General features: G+C 40.3%; 1 long non-coding RNA gene across 1 annotated transcript in view; it reads right to left on the minus strand.

Moving 5' to 3' along the window:
* LOC117313429 (uncharacterized) overlaps positions 1-13398 on the minus strand; it is a 100247-nt gene that overhangs the window by 42548 nt on the left and 44301 nt on the right. Inside the window, exon 3 of the long non-coding RNA XR_004527938.2 lies at positions 10879-11022. This is a non-coding gene — a long non-coding RNA (uncharacterized lncRNA). The remainder of the gene's footprint in view (positions 1-10878; positions 11023-13398) is intronic.

Below are 13398 nucleotides of genomic sequence, written 5' to 3' on the forward strand. Positions count from 1 at the left end.
AAAATCAATGAAATTGAAAATAGGAAAATTGAGAAAATCAATGAAACAAAAAGCTGGTTCTCTGAAAAAAATCAGTAAGTTGGTAAACTTCTAGAAAGACTGAAAAAAAGAGAGAAGATGCAAATAACCAATATCAGGAATTAAACTGAGGATATCACTACAGATCCAACAGACATTAAAAAGATAAGGAAATACAACAAACAACTTTATGCTCATACATTCTACAAATTAAAAGATATTGACCAATTCCTTGAAACCCACAAACTACCAAAACTCAATCAAGATGAACTATCTATTATGAATAGATCTATTTTCATTTAAAATATTAAATCTGTAATTTAAAAGCTCCCAACAAAAAAATCTCCAGGCCCAGATGATTTCACTGCAGAATTCTACGAAACATTTAAAGAACTAACATCAATTTTACACAGCCTATTCCAGAAAATAGAAGAGTAGGGAACACTTACAAACTCACTTTATTAGGCCAGTATACCAAACCAAGATAGTTTAAATAAAAAAGAAAGACAATAAAAAAGAAAAAAAAAAGAAAAAAGAAAACTATAGACCAATGGTTCTCATCAACTTAGAAGCAAAAATCTTCAATAAATATCAGTAAATCAATTCCAAACAACATACAGCAATATTTATACACCACAACCAAGTAGGACTTATTGCTATGTAAGGTTGGCTCAACATTCAAAATCAATGTTTTTGAATTGTCCCTGGTGGCACAGTGGTTAATCCGCCTGCCAATGCAAGGTGCACGGGTTCGATCCCTGATCTGGGAAGATCCCACATGCTGCGGAGCAGCTAAGCCCATGTGCCACAACTACTGAGCCTGCACTCTAGAGCCTGTGAGCCACAACTACTGATCCCACGTGCCACAACTATTGAAGCCCACACGCCCAGAGCCCATGCTCCACAACAAGAGAAGCCACCGCAATAAGAAGCCCGCGCACCGCAACAAAGAGTAGCCTCCGCTCGCCACAGCTAGAGAAAGCCCTCACGCAGCAACAAAGACCCGAGGCAGCCAAAAATAAATTAATTAATTTAAAAAAAAATCAATGTAATCTACTGCATCAACAGACTAAAGAAGAAAAATCACATTAACACATTAACAGATACAGAAAAAAATCATTTGACAAAATCCAACAACCATTAACAGTAAAAACAAGACTCAGCAATTTAGGAATAGAGGGCAATTATCTTAATTTGATAAAGAGCATCTTCAAAAACCTACACTAATGTCAGACTTAACGGTAAAATTTGTATCTTTCTCCCCAAAGAATAAGGCAAGAAGGTTCATTCTCACCACTCTTTTTCAACATAATACTAGAAGTTTCAGCCAGTGCAGTAAGAAAAACAAATGAATGGCATGCAGAATGGAAAGGAAGGAATAAAACATAAACATTCTCTTTTGACAGATGACATGCTTGTCTACATAGAAAATCTCAAGAAATTAACCAAAAAACCTTCTAAAATTCTCAAGGTTGAATGATACAAGGTCAACACACAAAAATCAATTGCATTTTTTTTTTTTTTTTTTTTTTTTTTTTTTTGCGGTACGCGGGCCTCTCACTGTTGTGGCCTCTCCCGCTGCGGGGCACAGGCTCCGGAGGCGCAGGTTCAGCGGCCATGGCTCACGGGCCCAGCCGCTCCGCGGCATGTGGGATCTTCCCGGACCGGGGCACGAACCCGTGTCCCTTGCATCGGTAGGCAGACTCTCAACCACTGCGCCACCAGGGAAGCCCCAATTGCATTTTTAAACACTAACAATGAACATTTGGAATACAAAATTTTAAAACAATACAATTTACAGTCACTCTGAAGAAAATGATATCTCTAGGTACAGAGTTAACAAAACATGTATAGGATCTGTTTGCAGAAAATTACAAAATGCTTATGAAAGAAATCAAAGAAGACCTAAATAAATGGAGAGACATACTATATTCATGAATTGGAAGATTCAATATAAAGCTATCAGTTCTCCACCAAAGTGATCTATATGCTTAATACAATTCATATCAAAACTCTAGTAAGGTTTTTTTGGTAAACAGAGACAAGCTTATTCTAATATGCAGAAAGAACACAGGTACTAGAATAGTTAAAATAATCTTGACAAAGAATAAAGTGAAAGGAATCACTTTACCTGATTATTAAGGCTACAAGTATATAGCTACAAGTTATCAAGACAGTGTGGTATTGGCAGAAGGATATACACACAGATCAACTAAACAAAATAGAAAAACCAGAAATAGACCCACACAAATAACAAATATGCTCAACTGATTTTTCACGTAGGTACAAAAGCAATTCAATGGAGGAAGAACAGACTTTATAAAATGTGGTGCTGGGGCAACTGGATATTCATAGGTGCACACACACACACACACACACACACACACAAAAGAAACTCCACCTAAATGTCACACCTTATACAAAACAACTCAAGAATCACGCAATTAAATGTAAATACTAATAGTGTGATCTTAAAAAAAAAAAAAATGTCAAGCAATCAGGCATTGAGGTGCTCAATTAGGACAATGTGCCAAACCAAAAGTAAAAATCAAACTTTTATTCACTTAATGTGACAGTGTAATCAAGAGGTGCTGGCTCCCTAGTGTTATATATTTCCCCCCCAAAATGGCCCAAGGTGAGGGTCAGGTGGATCCAGCACAGCCTGAGAACGTTGTGTCACTGCTCAGGAGCCCTCAACAGAAGGTTCCTGCCTCTTTATGGATTCATGGGCTGGGGAAAGGCTGGGAGCGGAAAGGCACTGAGGCAAAGTGGAGAAATGTAATTCAGCCAAGGACCTCACTAAAGAGGTCTCAGCAGAGGTGCTTGGGAAGTGTCTCAGCCAAGCTTCCCAATAAAGAGGTCTCTGACTCGAGGTGACTGAGCTAGGAATGCAGATATGCACACAAGCATGGCTTACTAGTGGAGGCCTTGACAGCAACTCCTTCAAGAAAACTACAGTGCACTGGCTGTGTGCCAGCTGGTGTGGGGTGGGCAACCTCCCCGCCCTCATGCAGACTTCCAGTCACAATCGTGTAACTGTCTATGGTTGGGCCTGAAAGACCACACATAGGATTTTGTCCTGGAGTCAGACTCCTTAGAAAAGAGGAGATAATCTTCAAGATGTAGGGACAGGCAAAGGTTTCTTAGATGACACCAAGAGCATAATCCACAAAAGGGAAAAAATGATAAACTGGGTGTCATCAAAATTAAAATTTTTGTTCTGCAAAAGACTGCAATGAGAATTAAAAGACAAGCAATAGATTGGGAAAACGTATTTGTGAATCATATATCTGACAAAAAACTTGTTTCTAGAATATTCAAAGAACTCTCAAAACTCAGTAGTAAGAAAAAATCCAATAAAGAACGAGCAAATTGGACTTCCCTGGTAGTCCAGTGGATAGGACTCTGTGCTCCCAATGCAGGGGGCCCAGGTTCAATCCCTGGTTGGGGAACTAGATCCTGCATGCATGCCACAACTAAGAGTTCACATGCCTCAACTAAGAAGTCCACATGCTGCAACTAAGAAGTCCACATGCCACAATGAAGATCCTGCATGCCGCAATTAAGACCTGACACACCAAAATAAATAAATAAATAAAAATAAATATTAAAACAAAAAGAATAGGCAAAAGACTTAAACAGATACTTCACAAATGTAGATATGCAAATGGTAAATAAGGACTTGGAAAGATTTTTTAAATCATTAGCTATCAGAGAAATGTAAATTAAAACCACAATGAGATAATCACTACACATTTATCAGAATGGCTGATGAATAAAGAATAATGGCAGTCCCAGATGCGGGCAAGCATTTGGTGTATCTTTTATATATTGCTGGTGGGAATGTAAAATGGTACAGCTATCCTAGAAAACAGTTCGGCAGCTTCTTATGAAACTAAACATGCAATTATCATTTTACACAGAAACTTCACTCTTGAGTATTTATCTCAGAGAAATGAAAACTTATTTTCACACAAACCCTATACAAAAATACTCAAAGGAGCTTTATTCATATTAGCCAAAAACTGGAAATAGCCCAGATATCCTTCAACAGGTAGTTGTTAAACTGAGATAGAGACATACCGTGAACACTACACAGCAATAAAAGGGAACTATCGATACATACAATGTGGATGAATCTCCAGGAGATGTTAAATGAAAAAAGCCAATCCCCAAAGGTTACATACTGTATAATTCCATTTATATAGCATTTTGTGTGTGTGTGTGGTACGCGGGCCTCTCACTGTTGTGGCCTCTCCCGTTGCGGAGCACAGGCTCCGGACGCACAGGCTCAGCGGCCATGGCTCATGGGCCCAGCCGCTCCGCGGCACGTGGGATCCTCCCGGACCGGGGCACGAACCCGCGTCCCCTGCATCGGCAGGCAGACTCTCAACCACTGTGCCACCAGGGAAGCCCTATGTTTTGGCTTTTTGATCGCAAGGCATGTGGGATCTCAGCTCCCCGACCAGGGATTGAACCCATCCCCCCACCCCACACACTGGAAGGTGAAGTCCTAACCACTGGACCACCAGGGAAGTCCCTCAATGCACTTTAGACACAGGCTACTAGAAATTAAAGGAACTTTATAGATTACCAACAGACTGCATTTTTTTACCAATATCGAATTTCCCTTCTTTGAAGTCAGGCTTGGCCATAAGACTAGCTTTGGCCAATATAACATGTAAGAAAGTGACATGTGTCGTTTCTGGGCAAAGGCTTTAAAAGCCAGTGCATGCTCTGCCATCTTCTCTTTTTCTTCTGCCATGGCCGCACCAACGTTCATGGCCGCTGTGTCAGCCTGAGGACGATGATGACTTGGAAGCAGCGATCCCAGATGACTCATGATGGTTACCAACAGGAGAAGCAAGATATAAATTCTGATTGTTTCAAGCCTTGTAATATGGGTGTTCTTTATTACTGCAGCATAACTTAACCTATCCTGACTGATATATAGTCCAACGCCTCTCACATTACAAGTACTAAAACCAAGAGCCAACAGCTTAGAGCCCAGCCTACCTAGGAAGTTAGTGATAGAGATAATACTATGACCTAGACAGCCAGAGGCCCAGAATGGTGCCATTTCCAATACAGATTTTATCAATGTGCTTCAGGCTATTTGTTCATAAGAATAAAATTAACATACAAATAAAAGTTCTATACCAAACTGAGTCATCAAATTAGTTTGCCAATTGATACCAAAAATGAAAGAACAGATTTTTAAAAGTAGACTGAATGAAATATTCGTACTTCTAATTTTATCATATAGTTCTGAATCAGCAGCCCATCATTCAGAGGGGGAAAAAAGCAACTGATTCAAATGAGTCACACTGGAGAAACCCTTGATATTTTGAAAATTCAAATGTCAACAAGCCACATAATAAGAGAAATGGGAGGCACTGGCTCCATCCTTTTGAACATTTCTACAAAATGAATCAAAGTCAAATATCAACCCTAGAGGTTTATTGACCTACAAAAAGATGTTTGGGAATTCTGTAAAGAGATGCTTCAGTGGTGGTCATGAATATTTGGGGAGTTAAAAGGGAATTTGTGAAGGTAAGCAGCATGTTTTTCCTAACAAAGAGATTGTTTTACTCAGCATGTTTTTTGTGAACATTCTAAGAACCTGAAAGATTTCCCATGATATATGTAAAAAATTCAAAATTTGACTTAAAAAAAAAAAAAGAAAACTTAGGAGCCATTCCAGAATCATTTAAGAAAATAGCCCTCCATCCTCATTTGCTACATGTCACACCAAACGAAAGAATCTATGCACTTCTCTGACTGCACGACAGAACCTCTTAAAAACTGCCCAGTTTCAGGCATTAAGGCTTTTCTGCAAATATTCTACTATGATAACAGTTCATGAAGAGAAAAAGATGTAGCTGATATTTTCTTCAGGAAAAAACCATCACCTTGTCCTTGATTAACTATTCTATTAATTTTTTACTTCTTGAAACCATGAGTTTCTTCCCCTCTAATTTTATTTTATTTTATTTTATTTTCCCCTCTAATTTTAATTCTGATGATAAACAGAATATGGTCATTGTAGGAAATTTGGAAAGTTTAGGCAAGAGAAAATAAATGCAAAAAAATGTTTTCCTACAATCCCACTCCCCAAGCAGAGACTAGTATAATTTTGGCAAATTTCCTTTGTCCTTTGCACATATCAAATAGAGTCAAGGTGACAGTTTATTGATAATTCTGAATCCTTTTTGTGTTCCAGTCATCACTATGTCAATAATATTTTCTAATATTATTTTTAAATCATTATTAAGCTCATTTTAATAGATGTACAAAATCCTATCGTAACATGTACTGTTACTTATTTAATCAGTCCCCCAACATAGGACATCCTGGTAATTTCCTCACTTTCATCATCATAAGGTATCTGAGTTAATTAAACTTTATTCCATATTCTTTTTCATTATTATTTTGATCTATCCTGAGCTTTGGAAGATTATTTAATATGGCCCTTTCATTTCCAGGCTGCCCTGCTTCTCTATTTAGCTGCTTCTTCTCTAAATTGTCCTAAGAAACTTGAACAATCTTCTCTTCACAGACATACTTCAACCTTGGATGCCAGCAAATGCTTTCTGGTGCTCTCGCTGATCTCTCTCCCGATAGGTAGGTAAGTAGGTAGATAGATGACAGGTAGATAGACAAAGATAGAGATATCGATAAAGAAAGAATATCTCACATTCATAAAATAAATAAATGCTTAATTAATTGCCTAAATTTTAAAAATCCCTCTTTATTTTTATGCATTTCTAAAGGCAAATATAGTATGATAAAAATAGAAAAGCATTGGATTGAAATCAGATTCTTAGTACAATTCTGCTTCTCTCTTACATGTCACTAAATTACTTGAGCCCTGTTTCCTCATTTGTAAAATAAGAAATGTACTTAGAGATCTCTAAGTTTTCTTCTAATTCCATCGTTCTCTGACTGGAGCAGTTTATAATTCTGCTCAGTTGAGTGATCTTGTGTACCAGCCGGACTTCAAAGGGGAAAGCTGAAGCCCCTCCTCGTATTCCAGTTAGGACAGGTCTGCACGAGAATTAGAGCTTTACCAAAGTTGGAAGACTTGGGAGAGAAGTCAGGAAAGTTGCCACCAACTACCCCAGCCTGAAGTACTAATGTGGATGGTTTTCAAGAGATGAACCAAAAGCTGCTAACAGTCTGGTGAGCCTCTGGGAAGCTCCTCACACAAACTCACCCAGTCTGCTCACAGTCAACAGGTGAGTCTCAAGAGTTCACTTTGGGGACTTCACTGGTGGCGCAGTGGTTAAGAATCTGCCTGTCAATGCAGGGGACAAGGGTTCGAGGCCTGGTCTGGAATCCGCCTGTCAATGCAGGGGACAAGGGTTCGAGCCCTGGTCTGGGAAGATCCCACATGCCGCAGAGTAACTAAGCCCGTGTGCCACAACTACTGAGCCTGCGCTCTAGAGCCCGTGAGCCACAACTACTGAGCCCACGTGCCACAACTACTGAAGCCCATGCACCTAGAGCCTGTGCTCTGCAACAAGAGAAGCCTCCTCAATGAGAAGCCCGCACACAGTATGCACGACCAACGTGATAATTCTCAAGCTCATCTAGAAGCAGCTGGAACCTCTGTCTGCCTTCACATCTACCCTCAACTGCCTCTGGTACTTTTCCTTCTCTTCCACCTCAAACTCTCACTGAGGACCATGTAGTAAGGGGGATGCTGAGAAACGTATTTCATGCCTTTGAGAGTCTCTCAACTTCATCTGTAAAATACCTATTAAACAGATAGTTATTTAGTCTCTACTACAGTCATGGTACTAAGCTTGGTACTACTGCAACAGGTACCAAGAAACATAACAGGAGTAACCACTGCCCTTAAGAAGCTTACAGCCAATTCGAAGAGAAGATACCTCCAGGAACCATAATTGGATGGATATTGAGCTAGACACTCAAGATATAGGGGGGCCCACATTCCTTTTAGTGCTATTCAAAAGCCATGCTTTTAAGATACTAAAAGTTACTTATAGAAAAAGGAATAACAGGTGAAAATCAGGATACACCCCCAGAGGCTACCTGCTGTGTATATCCCCTGCTTGAAGAAAGCTCAAAGGAAACTATGTGGACTCCCCAGGAGGGGGCCCATGAGACCTATAACAGGGGACTCCTCGGGTTGGGTTTTGGTGCCTGGCGCTTTGGAGACTGGTGCTTCTTTGTAATCCCTGTTTATTGTCCTTGCAACATTTTAAATGATGTAAAGTACATGAGACTTTTTCCCCAAATCATCTTGTGATTCATTTCTCAAGAACTTAACAAGTAGTGCTTAGGATGCTCAGCAGATGCATGGCAGGGGTACCTGGGAAAGCATGACACCATGTGTTGTGGGCTACATTGTGTTCTTCCAAGATCTTTACATGGAACCCCTAACCCCCAAGAATGAGACTGTATTTGGAGATAAGACCTTGAACGGCGTAATTAGGTTAAAATGAGGTCATATGGATGGGACTTCTTCAACTTGACTGATGTCCTTATGAGAGAAAATGTGGACACACACAGAGGCACCACAGGTATATGCGCACCGAGGAAAGACCATGTGAAAACACAGTGAGAAGGCAGCCATCTGCAAGCTGAGAAGAGAGGCCTCAGAAGAAACCAAACCTGACAACACCTTGATCTTAGCGTTCTAGCCTACAGAACTGTGAGAAAATCCATTTCTGTTGTTTCAGCCCAGCCTATAGTATTTTGTTATGGCAGCCGCAGCAAACTAATACACTTATGGTAGCCACCACGGGCACTACCATGGGATTTGGAACAGCTGCTACGGACACGGGTCCTACAGCCTAAAAGAAGCCTCCTAACAAGTAGTTTTTGGCCAATGATCAGCATAAATTAATAAAATTCTCTATTAGTTTGAGGCGATGCATAGGTAAGTACAGAGAGGATATAAGCTTCATGAGGGCAAGCCCCTTACCTATATTACTGACTGCTGTATCCATAGTGTAAGCGTACATTCGATGAATTTTGAAAAATACATAATCTTATAAAACTATCACATACGGATATAGAATGTTTTCACCACCTCAAAATGTTCCCTCATGCTCCTTCACAGTCAATCTCCTTCCCCAATCCCCTATGATGGAAATTACGCAGAATATAGTCTTTGGGTCTTGGCTTATGTTACTGAGCTTTGATATTCACCTGTTCCTTTTTATTTGTTAGGAAAGTCAGTCTCACACATGCAGTCTTTCAACCTCTGCTCGGTCACACAAAAATGGGCCTTAGGCCTGGAAAACTTCCTTACCAAGAGATACGGAGCCCACACAGCCTGTGCCAGGCTGACTGCTTTCGCTGTCTCATGCTGAACGAGTGTTCCTTTGTTCTGCTTAAGCATGTATGTCAATGGCTCTCAAGCATGGCCCCAGGTTTCAGTATTTCAGACTCCACACAGGAGAGGTCAGTGTCCTGCTGCTGCAGTACAAGAGGGGTGCACACAGGCCAATTTCCCTGGTCAGCTGCCAGGGGCATCTGCTAGCCATTAGAGGTGGACACACATTGGAGCTGATCTTGCTGTCTCTTCTCTATGTGAGTGAAAGCACTGTTCCATCCAGTGTTTGACTGTGCTGTGTTTTCCCTGGCAACTCTGATACCAAGTTATCGTGGGGGAAAGTGTTTGGACTTCTATTCCTGGGAGCTGGCATTGTGATGATCTTTGCTGTCCTCCAAGTAGTTGCAGTCCTACCCTGGCAGTAATTACTGGTACATGGTGTCCTGCCCCACATTATTGTTGAGTAACATTCCGTTGGATGGATATCATAATTTGCTTATCCATTCACCAACTGATGGACATTTGGAGTGTTTCTACGTATGGCCATTATAGATTATGTTCCTCTTAACATTTGGGTACAAATCATTGTGTGAATATGGGGGTTTTTTGGTTTGTTTCGTTTTTACTCTTGGATAAATATGTAGGAGTGGTACTGCCAGACAGGATGTTAAGTGGATATTTAAATTTATAAGAAACTGCCAGAATGTTTTCTAGAATGCCTGCACCATGTTGCATTCCCACAGCAACGCATGAACGTTACAGTTGTTTCTCATCCTCACGAACTCTTGCTATTATAGACTTTTTAATTTTAGTCATTCCACTAAGTGGGCAGTGGCCCTTCACTGTATTTCCCTGATGACTAATGATGTTGAGCCTCTTCTCATGTGCGTATTTACCATTTGTATATGTTCCTTGATTAAACGTCTATTCATACCTTAGCCCATTTTTTAAAAAAACTGAGTTATCTTATTACTGGGTTGTAAAAGATTTTTCTCTATTCTGGATACAATTTCTTTATCAGCTACCAGTTTCAAAAATATTTTCCCTCGGCCTGTGGATTATTTTTCCCTTTATTTGACAGTGTCTTTTCAAAACAAGTTTTGGTGACATCATCAAGATGGTGCTATCGATTGATCCTGACTTTAGTTCCTCCCACAAGAAGAACTAGCAATTATGCGTAGACAAAAACACCATTGTGAAAATCCCAGAACCCAGGGGTGGGGCTGAAGCACCCGCCTGGACCACAGAGACCAAGAAGGACAGCACTATAAAGGTGAGAAGAGAGGCTACACTCTGACCACATCACGGCTCCTCAGGCTGGCACACTGCCAAACTGAGAGGGCCTCCCCCCCACCCCCCCACCCCCCCCCCCCGTCAGCTTACTGTTTCTCCAGGGGAAAATGAGAGACCAAGTTAGACACCCAGCTCCCCCAGCACTGCAGGACACTTCCCAGGAGGGCCATTCGGGTCTCACCTCCCAGGAATTACTGGGGTAATCTGCAGGATTCAGCCGTGGGGATCAGATAAAGATGGGGAAGGAGGGCGGGACTTACATCAATCAGATCTTGGTGGACCACATTCCTGCTTGCAGTGGCACCAGAGTAGAAATCTCAGCCAGTGGCTCTGCCCATCTGCAGAGCCAACTTGGTGGCCCCGTCTGGTCAGGCAGCTCATCCAACGTGCAAAGGGACTTCAATCTAAAATGGAATGGAGATATGAAATGGAGAATCTCACACATGCGCCCACAGGAAAATGAAACAAGAAATGAAACAGTGGTTTCCCCTAAATGCCTGACTAGAACTATCTAGAACTTATCTCCTAACCAATGAACATCCACCGAGAATCTCTCCCCATCGTCACTCAAGCCAATGAATTTGCGGCTTGAACCCTAACTGGCCTCCCCCGACTCTTTACACCCCTTCTGCATTAACACAGCCTGCCCCAAACCTTCAACAGACTCGCCTGTAGCTTGCTACAGTATGTTTCCCGAACTGCAATTCCTCTGCTATTCCCGAATAAATTCAATTTCAATTTCTGGTAACATGAGCTTGCCTCAGCTTCCCTCTTTTTTTAGGTTAACAGGCAGTTCTACCTGATTTGGTGCCCAGTCAACAGACTGTACAAGGAGTGGAGCCCATTCTACTGTGTCGCAAGGGCAGGAAAGCAAATTTGCAGCCCTGCCCAGCTGTTGAGCATAGGCTCCAGTCCCATCCATCCAGCAAGCATGGCCAAGAACACCGGCAACCACAGAGCCCATCCTACAGCCCCACTCTGGCAAAGAGCTAAGCCAGCAGCCCTTCCCAACAAGTATAGCCTCTGGTCTTCCATAACCAGGGAGCCTGAACAGTACCCTGAGCAGACTTAGAGCCCAGCCTACAGCCCTGCCCAATCACGGACATCACCCAGGAATCCGCTTGAATGCACAGCCTAGCCAGCAGGCCCAACTGACTCTACAGTCCAGCCAGGGGCACCCTCCACACACACACCTCAGAGCACCTCACCCACACAGAGACCCTGATAGCAAACCATGGGCTCTACCAGCTGACGTGTCCAGTACCCCAAACTGAGCTGACTGGTGAAGCTCTTTCCCTGCCAAAGTGAACCTGTAAAGTCTAGAAGAGGAGATGGAAACACGTAGATACCAACGCAAGGAATCCAGGATCATGAAGAATCAGGTAAACATGATAAAACCAAAGGAAACTAATAAAGTTCCAATAACTGAACCTAAAGAAATGGAGAGTATGAACTCACAAAGAATTCAGAATAATCCTCTTAACAGAAGTTTAGTGAAGTACAAGAATATATCCTAAAGGAAATCAGGAAAACAATGCACGAACAAAATGAGATGGCCCTTGAGGGCATTATGCTAAGTGAAACAAGTCAGACAAAGACAAATACTGTGTCTCACTTATATGTGCAACCTAAAAAGAAAACTGAAGTCATAGAAACAGAGAACAGATAGGACAGATTGGTGATTGCAGGGGCAGGGGGAGGAGCAGTCAAAAATCACAAATTTCCAGTTATAAGATCTATAAATTCTAAGGATGTAATGTACAGCATGGTGACTATAGTTAACAACGCTGTATTATACATATGAAAGTTGCTAAGAGAATAGATCTTTTCTCATCACAAGAAATAAAATGTAACTATGTGAGGTGATGAATGTTAACTAAACATATTGTACTAATCATTCCATAATATATACATACATCAAATCATTATATTGTATACCTTAAACTTATACAATGTTATATGTCAATTATATCTCAATAAAATTGTGAAAAAAGATGAATAAGTTCTGGGGATGTAATGCACAGCATGGTAGTTATAGTTAACAATACTGTAATGTATATTTAGAAGTTGCTAAATGAGTAGATTATTTTTGTTTTAAAATTTTTTCTTCTTTTTCCTTTTTTTTAATGGAAGTATAGTTGATTGACAATATAGTGTTAGTTTCAGGTGTACAGCATAGTGATTCAGTACTTTTGCAGATTATATTCCATTATAGGTTATTACAAGATAATGGGTATAATTCCCTTTGTTCTACAGTAAATCCTTGTTGCTTAAAAGAGTAGATCTTAAAAGTTCTCAACACACACACAGGATCATAACTATGTGAGGAGATAGATCTGTTAACTTTTACTGTAGTAACCATTCTGTAATATATACATACACCAAATTGCACACATTAAACTTATACAATGTTTTATGTCAATTACATCTCAATAAAGCTGGAAAAAATAAACTTTTTAAATGAAAAGCAATTTTTTCATTTTGATGAAGGCCATGTTATCTTTTTTTTTCTTTCATGGTTTGTGTTTTTCGTGCCCTGAGAAATCACTGTCTAGACCATGATCACAAATATTTTCTCCAATAGTTTCTTCTAAGCATTTTATAGTTCTAACTTTAATATTTATGTCTATCATCTACTCCAATGAATTTTTATATATCATGTGAAATGTATTCCACATAAATTAACTTTATCTTATCAATATACCTATATTAATTTTTATCTAGTTTCAATAATAGCATTGTAATTTTGATTTTCTTTTTTTTTTTTTTTTTTTGCAGTA

The sequence above is a fragment of the Tursiops truncatus genome, chromosome 8 (assembly GCF_011762595.2).
Source record: "Tursiops truncatus isolate mTurTru1 chromosome 8, mTurTru1.mat.Y, whole genome shotgun sequence".
In the NCBI taxonomy this organism is placed as follows: domain Eukaryota; kingdom Metazoa; phylum Chordata; class Mammalia; order Artiodactyla; family Delphinidae; genus Tursiops; species Tursiops truncatus.